Genomic DNA, 26882 nt, shown 5'->3' with positions numbered 1-26882 from the left:
GTGGTGGTGCATGCATGTGGTCCCAAATACGTGGGAGGCTGAGGTGTGAGAATTGCTTGAGCTCGGGAGGTCGAGGGTGCAGTCAGCCATGATCATGCCACTGCACTGTAGCCTGGGTGACAAAGGGAGACCCTGTCTCAAAAAAAAAAAAAAAAAAAAAAAAAAAAAGAAAGAGGAGGAGACAGGAGGGAAGGGAAGGGAAAGGAAAGGAAGAGAAATGAAAAAATAATTTTCCTAAATATTTGAAATGAATAAAAGCAAAAATGTTAACAGAGCTGACCAGAGAACTTCTGTGCATAGTGTATCCCATAAATGATAATAAGAGATTATCCTTTTCAAAGTAGGCAGAATTTTTTGTTCTTTTGCCCAGTTACTTAGCCTTGATTTAATATATGGAGATTTGATGGATAATTTTCTTACTTTAAGATTCAGCAACTCCTAAGAGCTCAGTCTTAACTACTGCAGTTGTTACCAATATCATTTAATTCCCAAATTCTTCTCATACTTACTTCCCTGGTTTCTATCCTATCCTATGCATAAAATTCACTTTCTTTACTGTCACCCAGGTTATAGTAACTAGTATTATGTGCATGTCTACCCTAATTTGAAAGTCTATTGACAACCTCCCGATCATATTTGCCTACACAATGTTAATCCTTCCTAATGGCCGAATTAAGATCTTCAAGAATGTCCCCTGAAGACTACAACTGTTCCTCTAAATTCTGATCATATTAAATAATAATAGTGACACTTTAAAAAACAGAACTGGCTGGACACGGTGGCTCACGCCTGTAATCCCAGCACTTTGGAAGGCCGAGGTGGGCAGATCACGAGGTCAGGATATCGAGACCATCCTGGCTAACACGGTGAAACCCCGTCTCTACTAAAAATACAAAAAAAAAAAAAAAAAAAAAAAAAAGCCGGGCGTGGTGGCGGGCGCCTGTAGTCCCAGCTACTCAGGAGGTTGAGGCAGGACAATGACGTGAACCCAGGAGGCAGAGCTTGCGGTGAGCCAATACCACGCCACTGCACTCCAGCCTGGGCTACAGAGCGAGACTCCATTTCAACATAAATAAAAAATAAAATAAGATAAAAAATAGCTGTGGTGGGAGAGAGAATGGAGATGAAGTTAGACCTTTGTGTATGTTTATGAGAAAAAGATTCTAAGCTAAAATACAATACGAACTTGAAAGGGCCTGAGATCTCTTTTTAGAAAGAAGGAAATGAAATGGGTATCAGAAAGTTCATGAACTTATATTGGTTGGAATTTGGTATAGAATTATGGATAAATGGAGCTAAAATTTTATACCTCTGTGTGAGATAATGAGGGTTAAGCTCTTGCTGCTATTTTCATTTGCTAGTCTAATATTGCCCCATTTAGCTATTCCACAAAAATTGTTGGTATTTACCAAAAGCATTTTCTGTCCAAAGACAATATTTATTTAGTGCTATTACATTACCTGTTAATCCAGGATGTAGAGTTAACAAGACCATCCTGATTGAGCACCTAACTCCTCCAGTTCTTCAGTTGAGTGGAGAAGACCACAACAGCTCAAGAACAAGAACAACACTGAATAGCTCTAAAACCAAGTTTATAAATATACGAATAAATGGTATATCCATGGAGTGAAATACCATCCATTATGAAAAAAAAATGAGGTATCAAACCATGCAAACACATGGATAAACCTCCTAAAGCAAGATTAAATGTATACTTTGCTTTTTTACAAATTCTAACACATTAGAATTTATGTAGAGAAATCAAATGTAGTTGAATAAAAAGCATTATATCCTTATCTGATAAAATAGATATAAATTTCCAAGAATACTATAATCATGATACAACTGCTGAAATAATAGAAATTAGTAATGATATTGAGAGTGAATTAATGGTAAATAGAAATGTATTTAATCATCTATAAATTAAAATTTCATTACATAATATATGCCAGGAAAGATAATAGGCATTACAGCATTGTACTACTTACCTTCCCTCTAATGTCTTCTTATCGATTAGTATAGGAGAAAAAAATTATCTATTTACATATATATTCATATTATATGATGTGGAATAATAATAAATGATTTAGGAACCAAAGTGTTAAACTTGGGACATTCAGGTAACTGATACTTTTTTAATAGTGAACTCTAAGAAGACAAGAAAAAGATAGTATTTATATGATCAGTCTATTAGTCTATTACAAATATATTATGAATAAAACAGGTATAAAAAACATGGAAATTAGTAAATAGCAGGCACAAAACAGATTTGTTCTTTTTCTTTTTCTTTTTCTTCTTTTTTTTTTTTTTTTTTTTTTTTTTTGAGATGGAGTGTCATTCTTGTTGCCCAGGCTGGAGTGCAGTGGTGCGATCTCGGCTCACTGCAACCTCTGCCTCCCGGGTTCACGTGATTCTCCTGCCTCAGCCTCCCCAGTAGCTGAGATTACAGGTGCCTGACACCACTCCCGGATAATCTTTGTATTTTTAGTAGAGACAGGGTTTTGCCATGTTGGCCAGGCTGATCTTGAGCTCCTGCCTTCAGGTGATCCAACTGCCTCGGCCTCCCAACGTGCTGGGATTACAAGCATGAGCCCCCATGCCTGACCAACAGATTCTTTTTTTTGATTGACAGATAAAAAGACGTATTTTAGAGCTCTGTTTTCCAATACAGTATTCACTAGCCATATTTGAAATGTGATTCTTGAAACATGGATAGTCCAAAATGAACGTGTTGTAAATGTAAAATACACATAAGATATGAAAGATTAAGTAGAAAAATGCAAACTGTGTCATTAGTAAGTTCAGATCCATTATTTGTTGAAATAATAACATTTTAATATAGTTGGTTAAATAAGCTATTACTAAAATTCATTTTATGTATACATTTTAAAAATATGGCTATTAGAAATTTTTCAATTATATGTATGGCTCATATTATCTTTCTATTGGAATGACATCATTTTAGAACATCAGAAATATCTGAAAAATACTGAATGTTTTCCCACATTGACGAGATAATTTGCTGCAAACTTATACCATTCTAAGGAGTCAAATGTAACCTGACAGATAAAAGACTCAGAGTAGTCTTCCAGTAAAGACACCCATTTGCATCCGCTACCAATTTCATCATACTGTCTCTACTGTTAAATAACAAACTGCCAAAAACTTGGTGGCCTAAAATAATAATAAACAGTTATTTACTTACTATTCTTCAGCCTAGCTGGGTTCAGATAACTGGTTCCGCTGGTTGGTTGTTTAAGGTCTCTCATAGGCTCAACAAGGTAGTTTAAGATCCTTTGAGGTTCAACAGGGACAAAAAAATCTGAACACTCCTCCCTCAAATGTTTGTGGCACCTCAGTGTTAGATGTGAACGAGACACTCTCTTCTTGTGTTCTTTCCAGTAGGGTATCCTAGATATCTTTCTGTGGTGACCCATAGTGCCAAGACAATGAAGGAAAACTTTGTTTCCTGAGGTTTCCAAAGGAGCAACGGCATGTTGTCAAGCCATTTAAGGTCTAACCATATCTGAGTCATTTTTTACTTCTACCATATCTTACTGGTTTCAAAGAAAATCATGTGGTCATATAAGGTTAAGTGAATAGATTCAATACATATAGGAAGTGTTTTTGACAGTCTTCTCTGGAAATTATTTACCACATCATTAAATTTATGCTTGTTTTCAAACTATTGGACTACAGAACATGTTTTGTAATTTTTCAAAGATTATTATTTTCTTGATATAATCATATTTATCATGTTTTCATTGAAAAGTATTGCACAGGTCAGGTGTCATTTCTCAGCCTATAATCCCAGGATTTTGGAAGGCTGAGGCAGGAGGATAACTTGAGGCCATCACAGGAGCTCGAGAACAGCCTGGGCCACATAGCAAGACCCCATTTCTAAGAAATTAAAAAAAAAATACCAGGTGTAGTGGTGTGTGCCTGTAGTCCCAGATACTTGAGATACTGAGGCAAGAGAATCACTTGAGTCCAGGGATTTGAAGCTGCATTGTGCCATTGAGCCATGATCATGCCGTTGCACTGCAGCCTGGGTGACAAAACAAAACTCTGTCACAAAAAACAACGAAAAACATAAAAAATAATAAAAGAAAAAAATTGTACAATGTTTGCCAGAGTTGTTTATTGAATTTAAGTAATGCACCTTATATTTAAACAAATGACTATATGATTCACATTCTAAAAACTTCAAAATAGAGAACAGTATTATACTGAAAAATAAATATCCTTATTTAATTTCTAAAGATTAAAAGGCTCTACTTAAGAGATACCATGAGCTTGCTAATTTTTTGTGAAAACAAGCTATTTATGTGTTTATGGTAATATGTCTTAATCTATATTATTTTTCATTTATATTACAAAGTCTTAGAATTGACAGTTGCCTTTTGTAATAGAAGTTATTCTCAAAGATTATGCTGCATTTTTAAATATCCATCATATTTCTTACACATAATAACTATTTTGGATAAAATGTTTTTGCTCCTACCATTGAAAAAGAAACTTCCCTACTTATTTTATACTGGTGAAATTTCTGATTAAGTAAATAAATTCCTAAAATAATACACTTTTTTGAAAATCCCCTCTTTTTCCAAAGGCATTAGAAGTTAACTTTTGTTGTGAAAACCAATAACTCTGAAAATATTAAAATGGGCCATTCCATACATAAAGGGAAAGACGGTAGTTAAGCCTCTGACAGCATGAAAGAAAAATACGTGCCGATTTTTATTCAATACAGAAAGCCTCAGTTCTAAAGGTGAGGAGCAGCACATAAGACAAAAATGGCAGCCAGTGGCATAGAAGATAAAACCAAGGAAGTGCAGTGTACTGAAAGCCAAAGGAGGTGTTTCAAGTAGGAGTAAACAAACACTCTCTCAAATCTCACCAAATGATCACGTTTGATGAGAATGAGAACTGAACACTATGTTTATGAATTCCATGAGCATTGGTAGAAATAAACAGGCAGAAGCTGGACTGAAATTGGTTCAAGAGAGGCGAGGAGTTGTGACCTGGAGTTGGCTTTAGAAGATGTTTTGTAGAATGGATGAATACATTTAAAAGAAAAATCTAGAGACAAATTGATTTAGAGTGTTTGTTTAATGCTCGAAGCAAGAGTGTTAAATGCTTATTTAAGATCACATCATGGACAACAGAACATAAGGATAAAACTTGAGATATTATGAAAATATAACCTACAAATATATGAAATTAATTGAACAAGAAAGAACAAAGTGAGAAACCAACTACAGATAACTCTACAGATTTTGTGCCTGGAGGACTCTGAGAATAGTGCGTAAAGTAGGTAAATGGGACACAAACAGAAACTCAGTTTTAGACCTGTTGGATAAAAGTAATAATAACAAGATGGATAGTAGAAAACCGAGAATATATATTTTACATTTAAAATGGTACAAAGTATGTGCCAGAAAGCTAAGGCCCACAGGCCCAATTTGGGCTGGTGCCTGTTTTTATAAAGTTTTATTGAGATCTAGCCACACTCATTCATTTATGTATTGTCTGCAGCTGATTTCACACTACAGTGGCAGAAGCAAGTAGTTAATCATTGCTGAAATTTAAGACTACATAAATACTTATACTGCTAAATATTTTTACACATGAAATTACATGATCTAGACATTTATTGAAATCTCTTGATCATCATTAAAGTTTGTAACCTTTTATGTAGGTCATATATTTTTGGTATTTTATTTTCAATGATTCAAGTTATGTCACTGTCCTATAAGTGAATATGCAGACATACCATATGACTGTTTTGCACCAGCAGGTTTTCATGGCCTATTTATGTAAGCAATTATCAAATATATAGGACAATCATTTCCCTGTTTGATTTTTTTTTTTTTTTTTTTTTTTTTTTTTTTTTTTTTTTTTTGAGACGGAGTCTCGCTCTGTCGCCCGGGCTGGAGTGCAGTGGCCGGATCTCAGCTCACTGCAAGCTCCGCCTCCCGGGTTCACGCCATTCTCCGGCCTCAGCCTCCCGAGTAGCTGGGACTACAGACGCCCGCCACCTCGCCCGGCTAGTTTTTTGTATTTCTTAATAGAGACGGGGTTTCACCATGTTAGCCAGGATGGTCTCGATCTCCTGACCTCGTGATCCGCCCGTCTCGGCCTCCCAAAGTGCTGGGATTACAGGCTTGAGCCACCGCGCCCGGCCCTGATTATTTTTTATGCATGTGTATTTCTTGCATTTAGTGAACAAAGAATATCTGTTTTATTTAGGCTGGTGCTTTAATTAGAATGATGTTCCTCTAACTGGAAAGTAAAAGTACAATTTAAACAGAAAATAAGAATGAAACCAAGACAAAAGATTAATTTTGAAGCAGGAATTTATCACAGTTAAACCTAGTGAGATAAGACACATGTAATTAGAATCCTCACAATAGAGGCAGAGTGAATAAAAGCATTAAAGGCCTTTGCCAAATTAACACTTCATTGTATTAGCATTTTACAAAATCTTTGCAAAATATTTGACATAAATGGCAACGTCTGTCAACATTGAAGAGTTAACTTTCTGTGACAGTGTGTGGATAATATACACAAATAAAGTGAGTATTTTAAAGCTACATTTGTAGAGACAGAATGATGACATCTTTAAATTTCATAAAAGTTGTTCAAAGGAAAACATGAGAATCTTCACTCTAGGTATAAATTATATTGGTCCACAATCCTTAAAATTGACACACCAAGTAAGTTACCAAACCATTCAGACACACCCTATTAGCTAGAGAAATTATGTTTCATGGAAATTTATTCCTGAGTCATGAAAAATTCCTCAGTATATTGCAAAATCTATTACAGAATTTGTGTCTTCGAGGGATTTTTTACTACCACTCATGGACCCTCTACCCAAAGGTTAGTCCGTCATATAACACTGTATTGGACAATAAATTACATATTTTCAGTATAGTTTTATCTGTATGTTTAATTTGAACAAGTATGTGGTTATTACTATAATAATTCATATTTAAGAGAAAATGTCAAGGATGATATTTTAACTTATCAAGAAAACCACACCATTACTTTGGAATTTTTTTCTTTATATCAACATAATAAAATAAATAAGTTGACATTTAATTATGCCAGATATTTTAAACATTAATTTTCATTTTTTTAATTAGTATACTGTGCCATATGTTTTAGACCTTTTTTTTTCAACTTTATACTGTTTTAGCGTTAAATGTCTTGCTGAAAGGGATCATATTTAGCACTGGGTTTGAAAGTTCCTTGACATTTTGATTTATACTGCATATTCCTTCCACATACCTCAGACACACAGCAGTATGACAAGCACGGGCTTACTTAGGGAAACACTTCTCTCATGTTTCGGCAAAACTACTGTTTCTGTATAGGCTCGTTGCATTGGATGCTCAAAAGTTTTATTTTTTCATCCTGACCTTGGAAAAATCACTATACTATATTTCTTAATACAATCGCCCACCATTTTCTTTTCTGTATTTTAAATTTGAGTCACCTCAAGGTTAACTTTTTGTTAACTCTTTTTCTCACTCTTTTTCTCACTCTTTTTCTCACTCTTTTTCTCCAAGTCTTATGTAATACAATTATAGTGATGAGCTTTTAGAAAAAAAAGGCATTTTCTATCTGCTAATAGATGAAGCATCTGGATGATAAAAGGTGATAAAAGAGACAAAAATGTTCTTCTTTTAACCTGTAACTATAAATGAAGCACCCAGTATGCTGAATAAACAGTACTTGCATAATGTTATTTCTGAAAAAGGACTATCATAAAACCTCTAGACTTTATAGATTATTACAATTTACTGATTTGTTTTTAAGTTCTGTAGTCCCTTGTTAGTGGCCCTGCTCTCGGGAACCAGAGAGGTACCTCTGCCCATGGGAACCCAGAAGGACCAGATCCTGACCCACTTTGAGGATCATTCTTCTCTCTCTTGAAGGATACGTGTTCATAGAGGGGTGGCTCAATCAGCGCATTCCTGGCTGTGGAAACACAGATCACCAGAGCACATTTCTCTCTCTCTCTTCCCCACCCCCCTATATGGATAGTCTAAGTATGTATCAAGTTCTGATTCTTTTTTGCTTAAAAAAGAAAAACAGATTTTATTTCTTTCCTCTCTCATTTTACTATAAGCAGCAAAGAGAACCCAGCTCATCAATTTAGAAGAACCACTTTTCTTAAAATAGCCAAGTTCTCACCACTTTAAAACAAGATTATCCAATACATGTTCTTCGTTCCTGTCTGAGACCTCAGCAGATACCTCTTTAACACTCATATTTCTAACAAAAGTCTCTTCAAAGCAATCTGGGTTTTTCCTGTTATGCACCACAAAGCTTTTCCAGCCTCCAATATTACCTCATTCCAAAACCACTTTCACATTCTTAGGCATTTGTAACAGAAGCACCACACTTCTTGATACTAAAATCTGTATTAACTTGCTAGGCCTGAGGTTAACAAAGTGCCACAAACCAGGAAGCTTAAACAACCAAAATGTATTTTCTCACTGTTCTGGAGGCTAGAAGTCTAAAATCAAGGTGTCAGAAAGACCATGCTCCCTCTAAAACACCAGAGAATGATGACTTCTAGTTATTTCTTCTAGCTTCTGATGGTTCCTTGGTTTGTGACAGCATAAGTCTAATCTTCATTTGGTATTCTCCCTGTGTACGTGTCTGTTCCGAATTTCCTCTTTCTATAAGAGCAACAGTTATGTAGGATTAGGGACCAACTCCACAGTATGACCTTATCTTTACTAATTACAGTTGACCCTTGAACCATGCAGGATTGAACTGCACAGGTCCACTTGTATGTATATATTCTTCTGCCTCTGCAGAAGAGAGAACAAGACCAAGCCCTCCTATCCTTCCTCCTCCTCAGCCTACTCAATGTGAAGTCAATGAGGATGAAGACCTTAATGAATAGTAAATATATTTTCTCTTCCACATTTTTCTCTTGCTTCCATTATTGTAAGAATACAGTAAATAATACATATACAAAATATGTGTTAGGTATGTTATTGGTAAGTCTTCTGGTCAACAGTAGGTTATTAGTTAAGTTTTGAGGGAGTCAAAATTATACATAGATTTTCAACTGTGAGGAGGGCCAGTACCCCTAGCACCCATATTGTTTAAAGAGCAACTGTATGTCCACAATAATCCTATTTCCAAATAAGATCACATTCTCGAGTACTGGAGATTAGGACTTCAGTATATGAATTGGGGAGGGTGGCAAAATTCAACTGATAACATGCTATGTTTTAGATAAGTAAAAATTACCTGGTAAAAAGCATATCATTATATAAATACTCACTAAACAGTTGTGATTCCTATTTTCTATGTTTCCATGATATTTTCTCCTGGAGACTATTTCTTTTGTTTTGACATAAATATTGCATAATGAGAGCTGGAAAGAAGCAAAATGTTTTAAGGCTATGCTTGTATTAATTCTCTTTGACTGAAATAACAAACAACAAATTATAGTAGTTTGTATGCTTAAAGATTCTGATTGAACATTATCGATTTCTTGGAAACCACAGGTTAGTTTCACAAAGTGTGCCAAGCCTAAGAGGTTCATTTTAAATTAAATTACAAGTTTTTTCCAGGTTATTGGCAGTATGTCTTCAGATTCTACTTTCAATGTGTAATTATATGCATAAAAACTAACATGCAACCATATTACAAAATAAAGAAACATGACAAAGTACAGCACTCTATAATAGGATTTTCATTACATTAACAGAGTAAATATGTAGCTGTTTATTATGGGCAGATAGTGATGTTTAAGTTTACTGACTGATAAAGATTTTTTTTGTGATAGAAATCTCTTGTAATTCTCCCTTATCAGTTTTGTTATATATCCTTGAGTAAATATAATTTGCCCAGTAAGATTGTGGAGATGAATTACTTTTCTTTAATGCTGTTTGATCCACTGCAAATAACATAATCAGATAATCTTTTATCTGTATGAGAGGATTTGCACTGAATGCTTACATGGATGCAAGAAATACACAAAAATGAGTTCTAATGGTTTCCATTTTCCACATTATTTTCATAGAAAGTATGATAAATTGGGCCTAAGATAAGTGACTTTGAATGTTTATAGTATTTTAAACATCTCCTTTAACCTAATCTTAGGTTGTTACTCTTGCTCCTAAGAAGAACTGCAAATTTCAGAAAATATAAAGACCATAGCTAAAATTTCATGTATTTTTTACCTGAGTACCACTTACTGTAATTTAGATATATGACAGTGTTTACGTATATACATATATTTATTTATCTTAGGAATTTAAAAAATAGAGATTGCAAAAATATTTCCAAAATTTTTGAGTTGTAAAACTTAAGAAAAAATAAACAAAATGAAATATACCTTGTAAATCATTGGAGAAATCTGTAGGAGTCGAAATAATAACTGAAATAAAATTTAAAAGTTAAAGATGATTGTTCTGTGGTAGTAGAATATAGATTATGCTTTTAGTTTGTTTCTAATATCTGTAGTTTCTCTGATGACCACTATTATTTGGTAGGAGGAATCATGTATAATTTTAAATTTTTTGAGAAGCAAAATCAGTAAGTGACAATAAAGTAAGAAGAATCTAAGAATATTGATGTGAAAAGGTTTGCATTTTAGAGAAACACTATATAATATTTTATTCTATCCTGGGATTTAAATATTGCTTCCTTAGGGAGAAAAAGTAAAAGAATGTATCAAAAATGAAAAGGGAAATTTTAATACTCTATTATATTCTAATGAATTTATTTTGCTCTTTTGTCAATTCCAAATGCATTTACAAAATACCCTCATGATGTTTTAATTTGGTTATTTATTTTACAATCTTAACAGTTTCTAAAATCTATACCTAAAAATAAACACCAAGGAATAGCTGTGTGAATTTTCAGAAACAAGGCAAAGAAAAAAGATTTGAACCCACCAGATACTGTGACATTCAAAGAGTCATTGCTATGAAAACATTTTAGTCTTGGCTTAGATATAAACAAACTCCTGAACAAAATAGAGAGCTCAAGAAAATACATATGTGGAAAATTAGAAAAATTAATGAGGTATAAGATATAAATTAGTTAGCATTGAGAAGACTGTCTCAAACATGTCCAAAAATAAGGCAAGATCCTGCTTTTGCCACACATACAAGTGAGCCATAGGTTAATTAAAGATCCACATGTAAAAGAATGTAATGTAAACTTAATAGACAATAACGTAAACATGTATTTTCATCAGAACCAACTTCGTTTCCAAAGTACGAAGGATGAGTGATTTTTGTTAGATTTGATTACGTCAAGATTAAAGATTAAATTAACCAAAAGATGATGTAGACTGGGTAATAAATTAGAAAATATATTTGCCACATCTTAATACACCAAAAATTTACTTCTATAGTATAAAAAGAAATCTGCAAAGCAAGAAAAAAATATATAAATAAAAAATTTTGCAGAAAAAATCCCATTAGCTATGTGTATATAAAGAGATACTTAAAATCACAGATAAGAATTAATATAACAGTTTTATTACTATTCTAAGCCCAATGTATTGAAAAGATACATATAATATAATGAATTAGAAGGGATTTCATGAGAAAGAAACTCTTACTTGTGGTGAGGTTGGAGGTTATTTCAACTATTGTGTAAAATTTTCAAGCTCATTTAGTAAACTTGCATAAAATAAAGTTGTTCAACTAAACATTTATACTATCCTTGGTTTTATATGTGCCAGATAATTTTTTAGTAAAGTATGTACGAAGTTCCATACAAATATATTGACTTGGCAGCTTTCACAGTCTACATGTATATATAGGGAATAGCTAAATAAGATGCTACAGATTCATGATAAAAATACAATGCAGTATTTGTAAACAATGGATTAAGTCGGTATGACAGAAGCCATAGGTCATAAATCAGTACTGAAAAAAATTAAGAATTAGGATGAGATGTAAATCAAATATATTTTAACTAAATTATGTAAAGCCATATAGAGTCACAAAAAACCTGTATCAAGACATGCAAATGCAGTTGCATTTAGGAGAGATTTGTGTGGGAATAAGGGATAAAGAAAACCATAAAGTAAAAACCTTGGGTATGCTGCTGCTGATTACACACTATGAGGTAATCAGTCTGATAAACTCTCTTTCCTGCACCTGAAAATCCACCAACACATTTCGTTCATTCATTCAATCAAAAAGACCACCTTATCAGTGTGGTTTTGCAGTTAAATTTTAAAATAAAGAAATGAAATAAAGCAGGACTTACATAAGAAGATGTTTATGCGAAAGGATTATTGCAAGGAAGAATAGGGACCCTCATAGTTGGGAGACAGCTGTAACCCTAAGATCTACACGTGCAATCTCCATATCTGCAGGTTCCACATCCACAGATTCAACCACCCTGGATCAAAAATAAAATATAAGTAAATAGAAACAATACAACAAGTAAAGATTATTTAAAGTTTATGGGAGAATGAACATAAGTTATTTACAAATACTATACCATTTTGTATCAGAGGCTTGAACATCCGTGGATTTTGGTATTTGCAGGGAGTCCTGAAACGAATCCCCAACAGATACCGAGGGACAACTGTTTGACAAATGTCAGACACACAGGCGATTGCTTTTGCTGTTTCTTTTTGTTTTCATTTTTTAAAGAGAGGAGTAAATAAGGCTAGGAAGATCCCAATGATATCAGTTTGGCCCAGTAAATCGGAAAATGTCAATGGAAGCCAGCCTGTTCTCACAAGAGGTTGCAGTCTGGCTCAGGCAGAGAGTCAGCCACCATGCAAGGTCCTGGAAGAAGGAAAGAATCTTAACCAAAGTTTAATTGACAAACATTTTGTTCACATTGATCAGCGAGGACAAGCAGTTTAGCTAATCACTGATGAGGCAAATGGGAATTTGGAGGATCTATGTCTGGCATTGTCATAAATAAACAAGTGAGGCATTCATGAGTCTTATCTAAATCATACAGGGAAGTATGGTTCTCTTCAGTAGGCATTTTAGGAGACACAAAGGATTAGGGTATTTTTTAGCCTTCACAGTTTTACAGGAGTACAGCGCTCATGTAAAATTTAACATTGGGTCACTAAAGATATTCACCTTCATAATCTCCAAAAATTGTCTGTCTTGCCTTGCTGCAATTTCTCTCTCTCCTCCTAACTATAGACCCATTACATCATATATCCCATTATTTATACTTTTAGAAAAGACAGGGAAAGAAATTAGCATTAGGCTGCTTCTAATGTTTACCTTTAAAAAGTCCTTGAATTGAAAAATTGGACAATCTGTCTACATTTAGAAATCAGAGGAATATATTTACAGATAAACTCAATGTAATATTTGGCCTCACAAACATGTCACTCGTCACAACTTTCTAACTCACCAACCGGCTTACTCAAGTATTCCTACCAAAGCGAGTCTGAGATCATATCGTGCCAACATTTATTATATGTATAATATTTTCACTGTGCAAAACAGTCTCTTGTGGCTTCACTTCTCTATTGGTCAAGCTGTTATCCAGAGATCTTCCTTAGACTTAAAGTACTAAAAAGATGGCCCAATCCTTTCACCCAGGCAAAAGCCCAAGTCTGCGTAAAACTGTAGTCCATTATTTCCATATTGACATCCAGATAGCTGAAGAATAGTAGTCATTCACATAAATTTGCTCTAAATGTGTGACGATGAATCCCACCCAACCACTCAACACTGATAGATTCATTTTTCTATTTTTACGAGGGTTATTTAAAGTTTTTCTTTGTGCTTTTTAAAACTTCTGTATCTTCTTTTTTTTTTTTTTTTTTTTTTTTTTTTTGAGACGGAGTCTTGCTCTGTCACCCAGGCTGGAGTGCTGTGGCCGGATCTCAGCTCACTGCAAGCTCCGCCTCCCGGGTTCCCGCCATTCTCCTGCCTCAGCCTCCGGAGTAGCTGGGACTACAGGCCCCCCCGCCACCTCGCCCGGCTAGTTTTTTTGTATTTTTTAGTAGAGACAGGGTTTCACCGTGTTCGCCAGGATGGTCTCGATCTCCTGACCTCGTGATCCGCCCGTCTCGGCCTCCCAAAGTGCTGGGATTACAGGCTTGAGCCACCGCGCCCGGCCAAAACTTCTGTATCTTCTTACAAACATATTTTTATGATAATGTATAGGCTCATACTTCACAGATAAAATAGATTTAATCAGAATAAGATACATGTATCTTCCCCTCAATCTGTAAATCTATTATCAAATCTATTTTCAGTATTATTTCTGCTTTACAACTCATTGTAAAACAGACCATACCCCTTCTCAAATCAGTCTCTCCACTTCCTATGCAGACTTGACTACCTCACTCATATGCCTCCCCACAATTCCAGAAGCATACAACCATGTTTTCTTTCTGTGAGAGTCTCTTTTTTCCATATATCTTTCAGTGTTTCCTTAACCTCAGTTATTTTTAACTTCTGTGAATTTTTTATTTCCAATCATTCCAGTGGAATTATTTTTGCCAAAGCCACCAAAACACTACATTTTGAGATGTAATTTGCCTACTTCTATCTGCATCTTTCTTGATTTATCCATATGGCTTAACACAACTGAATCGATTTGCCTTCTTAAAACACTTGTGATACGAGCCACTCAAATTCCTTGCTATCCCATTGGCTGTTTCATTTCAGTCTACTTTACTGAGTCCTTCTCTCCTCAATAACAGATGTGAAATTTCATCAGATCTTGGTCATGTCTCTCCTTGGTTCACCCTTTCTCCCTAAATTCCAGGGAATTAAATACAATACAATCATAAAAAACCCATGAACTTATCTTCCCAGCTATCTTTCAATTAAGCATAAGGAATCTAGTGTCGTGTTCCTTATTTTTCTCTTGTAGTTAATTTGGTACTTTTTTTCTGTAAACCTTTAGAATTTTCTCTTTCTGTGAAGTGCCATCATATTCCGCCTAGCTTTATATCTTTTTTTTAAATTTATTCTCCTCAAAATTCACTTGGGGATTGTCAGGTGAAGATTTATGATCTTCTTCAGCACAATTTTCCCCTTTATTAAGTATTTTATTGTTTTTTCTTTACTTCATTCCCTCTGCTTCCTTCTGAATTTCTTGAAAAGGACAGTAGAGCTACCAAAAAATATCCTTTATCTCATTCCCATATGTTCAATTCAATACATCTTTTTGTCTGCCTCTCTTGCCATGGGATCTAGGAGAATCATTAATTTAATTATTAAATTAATAATTAAATTATCTAGTAGATCATTAATTTGCTCTTGAGGTGAAAACATTAAGCTAATCATTCCAGCTGTTCTTTTAAGAACATACTTTTAAGTATCAAATATCTGTAGTATTCCCATTCATTTTATGGTCTGTCTTTGGTTAATGGTTTCCTATCCATCTCTATGAATTTTCTAACAATATTTGATATAATATACTTTTTAATTTTTTGTGTGCATTATTTTAATTCTACTTCCTGAAGTATTAATTATTCTTTTTGTTTAGTGTCCTTTTATCTCCTTGAAACAGTATTTGGTAATTCTCAGTTGCCTGACTATTTTGTATTTTTTATTCCCTCCTAATCTCTTGGTAAATGCTAGCCCTGATTATAGCAGCTTTTTGAGTGAGTTACATGGTTAATTAAACATGTGATTGTAGTGGAATGAGGATGAGGTAGCTTGTTTGCTTTTGTCACTCCTCCCTGTCTTTGCTGGTATTCACTTCTTTATCTTCCTTTCATAATACCAAATAAAAATGCTAATATTAGCCCACACATTGGTCCTCACCATTGCTGAAGGTAAATTTCTCAAGAAATTGACAGATTGTTGAATGTTGAAAGTAAAATCTGTCAACAAACTAACCTGCGTCAGATGCAAATTCCTCCTTGCACCTTTCATGGTCAGTTACACCTGAGCTTTACATCACTCTGGTATTTATTTATTTGGAGTTTGGAGAACTGGAATTCTATCCTCTTTGAAAATAATGCTCATCTGCACATGTATTGTGTTCGTTTCTACTAATCTTGTTTCTCCTTCAATCTAGAAACATCTGCTTCCTGATTTTAAGTAATTTTACATACTCTTGATTTGTACTTCCTTATATTGGACAGTTGTGGAGCATGTTGGGGGCCAAGAGGGGAGAAAGTTGGTTCAAAAATTGGTAAATACCAATATGTCTTTTTTTATGCACAGAATTGTCAATGACTGGGGCCAAGGGAGGATGTAGATATACATGCCCAGTCCATCATCTTGACCCGAATTATGACATTTATTTTTCCTGGTACCATTCAGAAACATCATATGATTATATCATGAAATGAACAGATTCACACAAAGTATGGCACAGCCTGAGAAACTAAAAACAAATGTGTGCCAGGATGGCTCGTTCATTGAATGTCAGGGAATATTATTCTAGTGACCAATGCAGGAATAACATTGCCCTCAGCTTGACTAAACTATAGACAAGCTTCCCATTGCCTCTATATCCTTGACCTCCCTCTTACCCTGTTCCTTACAGAATACAGATTTTCTGAACACGGAGATCTCTCCTCTACATTTTCTTAGCTTATTTACCTTTGAAAATTTTTATTTGTAGATTCCTTCTCTGCCCCATTAAGTTGTAAATTGTTTTATAAGCCTCTCATAAGTTTTAAAATCCGTGACTGTCTTTCTCAAAGACCTGGGAGCCATCCTTTTGAAATGTAATCAAGGAATATACCATTCCTCCTCTTCTCTGTGGGAGAGTAGGAGCTTAACTTTGGTAGTCACTATCTTCAAGTTGTAAAACTACCTCCTGTCATGAAGTTACAATAAAATTTCCTTTTCCTTTGGGTAAGGCCAGTTCTCACAGATGGCTTAAGATTCCCCACTCTCCAAGCTCTTAAAACTAAACCTTCCCAACCTTTGTTTAAGTGGAGTTGAGTTTATATAGCACGTCTTCCTAATCTCTTTAAGTTTATCCAGTGCAACTTTTGCTTTGGCATCAGTTCAAATTAAATCATTAATTCATCAATATTTGGAGAGAAAAATGCTTAAAGCAATTAAAGTAAAAAATATATCCATCAGAAATCTCTTTCTTCCTTGACTACATTGGCTACTCCTTAAAGTACACAACTAAATTTAGGAAGATCTGTTTTTTTGTTTTTTTTTTTTTTTTTAATGATGTAGAGCATACAATTGGGAAAATGTACATACAAACCATCTGGAAACTCATTCTCTTTCTGCCAAATATCTGTTTCCTATTTTTGTAGACAATGGCCCTCCACCCATTCTAATCTCTGTGTAAGAAAATACGCACAAATAATTGGCAATGTCAGCTCTTTGCCTTTGCTAATATAGAGCATGCTCAATATTTTCAGAAATAATTTGGTTATTTTGGGATTGATGTAACTCTATATGAACTTTTCTTATCACGATATGTTTTCATGAATAAGAGGCACGTTTTGCATAAAAATAAATTTTTTCTTATTACATTTATATCTGAACTTATATTTTGCTTTTCATCAATCTGGTAATAATGGTTGACCCCAAAATGGGATGGAAATATGAATTACTAATTAAGTTTTGAAGTCTATGCTTTCATTTCTATGAATAAAAAATAATAGGCCTGGATGTGGTGTTTCACACATGTAATCCCAGCACCCTGGGGGAGGCCAAAGCAGGTGAATTATTTGAAGTCAAGAGTTTGAGACCAGCCTGGTCAACATGGTGAAAGCCCATCTCTACTAAAAAAAATACAAAATTTAGCCAGGCGTGGTGGTGGGCACCTGTAGTCCCAAGTACTGGGGAGGCTGAGACAGGAGAATCAGTTGAACCTGGGAGGCGGAGGTTGCAGTGAGCTGAGTTTGAGCTACTGCACTCCAACCTGGGAGACAGAGCGAGACTCAGTCTAAAAACAAAACAGAACAACCAGCAGCAGCAGCAGCAAAACAATAATAATCAAACATTATCTATATTTGAGGTAATTTTAGTTGATCTCATGATATATATACATGTAAAGATATGGTTCCTAATTTATTTTTTACAATGAAAGTTGGTAATGAACACATATAACTATAGCATAACATGCAGAGTAAGAAGCTCAAATGTTTGTGATGTAAGCAGTATTCATTAGGATTTAAGAGTAATATTTTAGAGTACTTTAGGATAATACTCCATTGGAGTTCTTTTACAAAGTTATGAGGTGTTCACTTAAAGAGAATTTATATATTTAGCATTACTTATATCTGTGGGGGTAGTATTTGACTTATACACATGATACACTGATGATAATAGAAGAAATGTGAGCAATATAGGGCACTACAGGAAAGTGGTGGGGAAGAAATTACATCCAAAAGACTGCCTCAAAACCCATCTTTGATCCTTCCTAACGTTAATTTAAGGATACTGTTTTTCTCTGAGTATCACTTTCTTCATCTGTAAAATGATAATGATAACATTCATTTCTCAGAATTAGTTGAGGAACAAAAAAATGTATTTTGAAATTTTGTAACTAGCAAATTAATTAGCATGGAAGCTACACAAGTAGAAGCTCAATACATATTAGTTCATTCTCTACTAATTCCAACAGATGACATATGAAAAGAATGACATATCATGGTAATAATGGTCATTAATGTGGTATATCTAGAAGATAGGTTGTATCACTAAGTAGATGTAGATGACAAAACTAGGCTACTTTTGAAAGCTTATAAGACCAAGGAAATATATTTGAATGTTTTTATACAGAAAATGGATAACAATGATTTTTTTCATATTTGTTGCCTTGCTTCAGATTTATATTACAAAAAGAGTATTACTGTACCAGTAATAAATACATAGACATATTATGTATATATTTATATAACATTTATGAAGCAAATATTCAGCCAGACCAAAGCAAATATTTTAGTGTAATTTATACCATGAATCAACTGGAATGATTTCAAAACTGATTTTAGGACTATAAACTGAACCTAGCTAAATTTATATATTAGTAATATTATAAGCATGGTGCAAACTCAAAAAGGTAAAGTCATTTTTCTTCCAATGATATCAAAAGTTTCCCCTCCAAAATTGAGAATCTATGGTACTATCTGATTTCTTCAGCACTTGTTCACACTCTGAAATTATTTGAAATAATCACTTTATAAGAATTCAGAGGAAGATGATGCTTTACTTAAAATACATATTATATGTATTTAACCAGATTAGTAAGTGCAACTTATTAACAGATACAAGTTTACTGGATTGTCTAGATGCTACATTAACCCCATTTGGAATAATAACCATGTTGTAAAGAATTTTCTCTTTGTTGAGCACTGTGATAAACTCTTTACAACCATGTATAGCTCATTCATTATCACAAAAATCCTGAGATTATAAATCTATCATTGTTTCTATTTTGTAGAGAGGATATTGAGCTTGGTGATATAAAGTACCTTATCTGAGATTACTCAAATAATAAGTGGAATGAGCCAGAATTCTCCAGAGCTAACACTTATATCCATAGTATTATAGTAGAGATTATTAAGTCCAAGGGTCTTAAGGAGAGGTCAATAATGAGCATTCTTACAGAGCATGTAGAAATAAGCTAGGGTGGGTAATATTCAATGGTCATTTGAAATGGGTTCCGGATGGTGACAGAAGAAAGCTTTAATCAAAAACATATTTAGTGGCTAGCTAAAATAACTGATTTTTAAACAATTATGTTTTTTGTTTTATTTGCATTTTTCCAGCAAGAGTATTCGTAGAATTGTAGAGTAATAATAAAGGACATCTACAATTTCCACCAAATCAACAGTTAAATGTTGCTGGAACAGAAATCACCTCTTGTCAGAGTAATTGTCACTTCTTTACTGTTCTAATTTGTGCGTGCGTGTGTGTGTGTGTGTGTATATATATATATATATATATACCTTTAAGGATAGAAATATATCTTTTTCCACCTCACATAAACTTGCACTGTTTTCAACAATTAAGATTCTGGTGAGAACCAATTGCCTTTTCCACATGAAATAATTTTTGATATCATAGAGCTGATACATATCCTGAAACCTTCCATTGTCTAGGATAATAATTTTGTTCATTATAGGTGAATCTCTAGAACATATCACAATTATCTTTGCTTACCCCTGAATACAATACAGCTTATCATCATACTTCTTAAGATGTGTTGTTCAGAATTTAAATACATACAAAATGAATTACCATATATACATTAAAAGATTTTTTATATATCTGTGGTTCCTTTTCACCAGAAAAAATCATAATGTTGGCTATTCACTCATATTGAATTTTAACCTACAATCATCTGTCTGAAGACAGAATTTGCCTTAAAAATGTTAACTCAATTTGCATGTAAAGTATCAGCTGAAGTACATACTTTATTTGTAATAATTATACTTTTGGCTTTTATTAAAAGCATAACACTTAAAAAGTTTTACATAATTTGATTGTTTAATAATTGAAGATATTTCAATGTCCCTGGAGTTTTTAACAAATTAAAGATTTTAAATCATCAACAGTTATTTCAATCATTTTAATTGAAGGCCTGTGAAGACTTCCACTTAGGGCAGGACCCACCTAAAGATGCAACTCTACTGTCATGCTAAATTAATATTTTAAGTTTTCTATATGATGACAGGAACCATATAAAGCGAAACTAGTCAATGCGGTTAATTAGCTGGGACAAGCGCCCAAAAAGTTTCATGATGTATTATTTCTACTTAGAGATAGGGCACAAAGTTAGTCTTAAAGAGCAATATCAATGACAGTGACAATATATGAGACGTCAGGCAGTGGTAGGAACATGGCTCATGAGAAATCATACTCCCAATGAAAAATAATTTCCATTAAAATGAAAAGAAATGGATCACTGTACTGGCAAAATGAAGGAAGGCAGGAAAGCAGGAAGGCTGTCAGGAAGAAAAGAAAGAAGCAAAGAAGGAAGGAAGGCGGAAAGGAAAAAAAGAGGAAAGGAGGGACAGAGAGTAAGTCTAAAATAAATTCAGGAAGTGCATTGCTTGTGTGTTACTCGCTTCTCTACATAGAAGTCAATCAATGGCTTTGGTCTCTGTATAGTGCAATCCAAAATGACTCTTTTTACAATGTGATGTAAGAGGATATCCATTATAAAACTCGATTTTAAATTCAATGCTATGTTAAAATAATAATAAATTGTGAAAGTGGTACCTGATTTCCCAGTGTTCCAACTCCAGCAGAGAGGTAATTTTCCTTGCAAAATGGAGCACACATTTCACCTTCCTGTATTACCATCTCTGTTGTAGTTGGACTGAACACTTCATTACCTGAATGTGCCGTATTTTCACCTCCAAGATCCCACACAAGCTATTCCTATTCTTGGAACTCTAGTTCCTTTATACTACTGCAGAATACTATTGTTTATTTGAATAGTTTTAACTTAAAATAACATTTCCTACTCAGACCTTTAAGGGATGCAGCAGGTATCTCCTCTGTGCTCCCACATCGTTTTGTAATTTTCTGTATCTTAGCACTTATCATACTGAACAATAATGGACTAAGAGATTTGAGGATGGAGCTTTGTCAGGTCCAGCTTGAATCCCAAGGGTGTGGAGCAGTATCTCCTCAAACCTGACACGATCTACTAAATAAATGATTAAGTATGGAAGAAAATGTGCTATTGCTTTTCCATCAATTTAATTACACATTCTAGAGGAGTCTATTTATGAGGAAACTAAGCATGCTATTATTTCGTATTGATTGTGAACTACCACTAACACATTCTCCTCCTCTTTACACAGACTGCTGCCACACCAATTATCGCCAAAACGCAAGTTCTCCTTCAATTGATCCTTAGAAATACACACAGGTGGGTGCATGCGCGCACACACATACATGTTACAATTTACATTCTCCCTTTCCAGATCATGTTGCGTCTCTTTCTCAACGTGATTAAGCTGACATTTACTATTTTCTGTTTTTACTATTAGGCACTGTTCTTGGTACTGAAGAACACACAGGCATTTAAGACTTATCTCAAGCCCTTCTCAGTGGCTTTCTGACTTATGGAGAAAAGGGAAACAAATAAACAAAAACCAAAACGTAAACCAATTAATACAATGCATTATTTTCTGCTCAATGCTGCTTCAGCTTTCTGTGAAGATATAATAAGAGATTTTGACAAATGCTTTGTCAAAATACAGACACACCATTGGTTGCTGCACCTATACTACAAATAACTTCATTACTTGGAAGAGATAGCACTTAACGTCTTATAATGGAAATATTTTGTTATTAAACCATGACTTTTTCTCTTTTGTCTCTTAGAATCCACATTCTTCTTTTGGGCAACTGCTCCTTCCTGATTCCAAATATATGCCTTTAGAGGGCACTAGCAATTATTTCATTTTACCCTCATCAGCACAGGGAGGGTTTCAAAGGATAATCATGCAACCCAATCCTTGCCAACCAGAATTCTTCACAAAAATTTTTCAAACTGGTCTGTAAAAGTTCTTTTTGTTTGTCTTAAGTGGTACAAATGTAAAGACAGAAGCCTGGTAATTGCCTAAGATTCAGCAACTCACTTGTGGAGAAGTTGGTCTATAAGGGAAATAGTACAGATTCGAAGACAAAGTTTGAATAGAAATGAGTCTCTGCATGTAGTCATAAGCAGCTAGCCATGACGCATCCATACTGTATGAGTTATTAAATGTTGTTTTAGAATACAGACTAGTTTACATTTGTATTATATGAGAATTAGATTAGTGCAAAGTGTAAGCAAAAGAATTCTTACTAATACATAGCACATTGATTGTGATTACATCACAAGTAGCCACATATAGCCAAAGTCATATATGTGCAACATTTTGTGTATTGATTATACCTCAATAAAGAAAACAAATTGTGTGTGTGTGTGTAGGTGGGTGGGTGGATGTATTAGTCCATTTCCACCCTGCTGATAAAGACATACACAAGCCTGGGTAATTTACAAAAGAGTTTTAATTGGACTTACAGTTCCACATGGCTTGGGAAGCCTCACAATCATAGTGGAAGGCAAGGAGGGGAAAGTCATATCTTACGTAGACACAAGTAGGCAAAAGAAGAACTTGTGCAGAGAAACTCCCATTTTTTTAAAATGATCAGATCTCATGAGACTCATTCACTAGCGAGAGAAAAGCACGGGAATGACCCACACCCATGGTTCAGTCATCTCCCACTGGGTCCCTTCCACAACAGGTGGGAATTATGGGAGCTACAAGATGAGATTTGGGTGGGAACACAGAGTCAAACCATATTAATGGGTGGGTATGTATATCAGGCACCTCATAACTGATTGAACCAAGGCAGCCCAAGCAGTGAGAGGTGCTTCACGGGGAAAGTTGCACATGGACACAAAGGGCAAGTTGTTTCTTATAAAGATTTGCAGTGCGTGCCTTCTAGCTAATATGGATTTGTGAACAAAAGAAGACACAAAGTAGGAAGAGAAGATACAGAAAGATACAGGAATAATGAATTCCATGAAGATACTGAGAGGGAAAGTGAATTTTATTCTTGATAACTTAGATTAGATGCAATTATTTGTGTGATTTTTCTGTATTTCATAGTTTTGCCTTTAATTATATTCTGATATTTCTCTGACTTACAACTAAAACAATTTGAGTAGAATATCTATGAATATTTTGACCATGAATCTCCAGTCTCTTTCAAATAACAAAATGTTAAGATATGACAACAAAAATAGAGAAAATCAACTATTATAGATTCACACTGATCTTATGAATGCATCATTGGCTACAGATAGCATTATTTTTCTTTTTAATGGAGAAAGGACAAATATCGAATATGCCTTGTAAAGTTTTTAGTTGATAACACACAAAAATCTAAATGAATTTGTAACCTAGTTTTCTATAACCTACTGAAACTACTTCTATTCTCCATGATGCTTTTCCTTAAGGCAGAAATACTTAAAAGTGCTCAAACTCATAGGTCATATTGTATTTAAAATATTTTCTCACCAAATGATACCCATTTAGAGATATTCTGAAAATATTTTAACTCATTAGTATATGATAGACTCTGATTATATGGTAGTAAACTAAGATTGATATATATATTCCTGGTCTTCAGAGATAGTATATCTTGTAACAGAAAAATACAGACATACGTAGATAGAAACAGAAAGTAAGTATAAATAGAAGTAAATAGATATAAATAGATAGATATAAACAGAAAAAGCAAATAAAAAAATAGCTAGGGACTAAAATAGATCCATAAGAAAATCAATGGTATATAGTGAAAGAAAGTCCAACTTGGAGGCATATTAGACATGATTATTAGATAAGTTTTCTCTGGATTAAAAGAAAAAAACATTAAATTTGAGAACTGAACCAAATAAAGGAGGTGGCCCTGAACCAAAGGTTAAAGTTTTTTGAAAGAGGGAACATAGGCCAGGCACAGTGGCTCACACCAGTAATCCCAGCACTTTGGGAGGCCGAGGCACGTGGATCATGAGATCAGGAGTTCGAGACCCACCTGCCCAATATGGTGAAACCCTGTCTCTACTAAAAATACAAAAAGTAGCCAGGTGTGGTGGTGTGTACCTGTAATCCCAGCTACTCAGGAGGCTGAGGCAAGAGAATCACTCAAATCCGGGAGTAAGAGGTTGCAGTGAGCCAAGATTGTACCACTGCACTGTAGCCTGGGTGAGAAAGCAAGAGCCCATCTCAAAAAAAAAAAAAAAAAAAAAAAAACCAAGTGAAAAGGCCTGGAGACAGAAAATACATGGGTTTTGCAAACAACCAAAAGAAGCCAAGAGTAGGAGAGAAGTTCTAGATTAAGGTTGCAGTGGTAAACTGAAAAAGTGATAAATCACAAAAGAACATGGAGAACGTGGCAAGGAGGTTTGACTATATTTTAAATAAAATGGAAATTGCAGGGTGCACATGATGTGAATTACGTTTTTTTAGGCGTTACTTAGATATTTTATGGCAAATAAATTGTGTAAGAGCAAGAGGGAAGGCAGGAAGATCTTGCAGGTGGCCATTTCAGCACCTTGAATATAAAATGTTGTATCTGGGATTCAAATTATAATAGACCTGTACACAAGGTTTTAAGATAGATATTCAAGATTCATATTTGGAGGAAGTACTAGAGCTTGCTGGGAGCTTAGATAAAGACATTAAGGGAAAACAAGCTATCCAGGATGACCACCAAGTTCCTGGTGACATTAGTTAGACTGTGGTGTTGTGAACTAAAACAGGGACACTTAAGGGAGGAATACTGAGTGTCGGAGGAAGATGGAAAAAGTAATGATCTTGAGAGTGAGTGACCCAGGAAGAAAAGCCTAGCAGCAAATTAAATGAATAAGTATGAAAATTGGAGGAAAGATCTATACTGAAATTTTTGCTTTGTTAAAGAAAATACTTCTGGTAATAGAAACTGTCAAATAGAAATACAATATAGAGACATCTAGGAAAGAAACTAAGAATCAAAAGGTAAATACCACCCACTGATCAACCCTGGAATAATTAAGAATGTGTTCAAGAAAGTAAAGTAAGAGAAATAGGAAAGAAATGAAATGGTCTAATAGATAACAGGATATAATTTGCTGATATGTAAAATGAAACAAATATAAGACCAAAGTCTCAATTTCATACAATTTTAGAGGTGACAGCACACGGGCATTAGTAAAATTGAAAACTTGCTAAGTTTTGGTCATGTTTTAGAAAGTATACACCTACTGTTTAACTTTTTGAGTTGAAATTAAAATACTCTCATCAATAATGTTGGCTAACATTTATCTTACGTTATAAATATTATATACTCATATATGAGTGTACACCACTTATAGGTTACTTGTTAATTTTAGCATACTCTTACCATCTTGAATTAATATTCTGACTTTATTTTTGCTCTGTATAGTTTTCTCCATTTCCAAATTCATTAGTGTATCTATTCATTAGTGTATATATAACATATATAATACATATATTTATTATATATAACATTTACTATATGTTTATTACATGTAACATATATCATATATATAACATACTATATATAACATGTATAGCATATTTATTATATATAACATGATATATAACATGCAACATATACAACATATATAACAAATATATAACATGACATTACATAAACATATGACATATGTTACATATCATATGTTATATGTATTATATGTATATATATTTTTTGAGGTAGAATCTCGCAGTGTCACCAGGCTGGAGTGCAGTGAGTGGCGTGATCTCGGCTCATTGCAATCTCCACCTCCCTGATGCACGCGATCCTCCTGACTCAGCTCCCAAGTACTTGGGACTACAGGTGCTCACCACCACGGCTGGCTAATTTTTTGTATTTTAGTAGAGATGGGGTTTCACCATGTTGGTCAGGATGAGCTCCATCTCCTGACATTGTGATTTGCCCACCTCGGCATCCCAAAGTGCTGGAATTACAGGCTTGAGCCACTGCGCCCGGCCTCATTAGTATATTTTTTAACGCACCTTAAAAATGTTTTATTTCTCTAAAACATTTTTTATTAGAAAAGTAATCTGGACATAGGTCTATACATATAAAATTATTGGTTTGTGCAACAAACCCTTGTGCTTTTTCAGGTATAGAATTGTATTTACTATTCAATTTATTTTCTAAAAATTGAGCTAAAAGACTTCATATTTAAGCCAATTTTGTTAACTTACAGTTTTCTGACACAATCTTCCAACTTAAAATTTATATTGTCAGGGTTAAAATTCTATGAATTTCGTTAACTTGCTCATTGTCCTCTTGTTCTAATTTCTGGAAGAGCTGTAGCAAAGTCCTTTATTAAGGTGTGATTTTTATATTAGTGAAGCCTTAATAAAATCATGTCAAATTATCTAAACCAATACAAATATATTTACATGGATATGGGGGCACAGATGTGTAGATACAAAT

Source organism: Theropithecus gelada, chromosome 17 (genome assembly GCF_003255815.1).
Source record: "Theropithecus gelada isolate Dixy chromosome 17, Tgel_1.0, whole genome shotgun sequence".
In the NCBI taxonomy this organism is placed as follows: Eukaryota; Metazoa; Chordata; class Mammalia; order Primates; family Cercopithecidae; genus Theropithecus; species Theropithecus gelada.
This window is presented reverse-complemented; position numbering follows the sequence as displayed.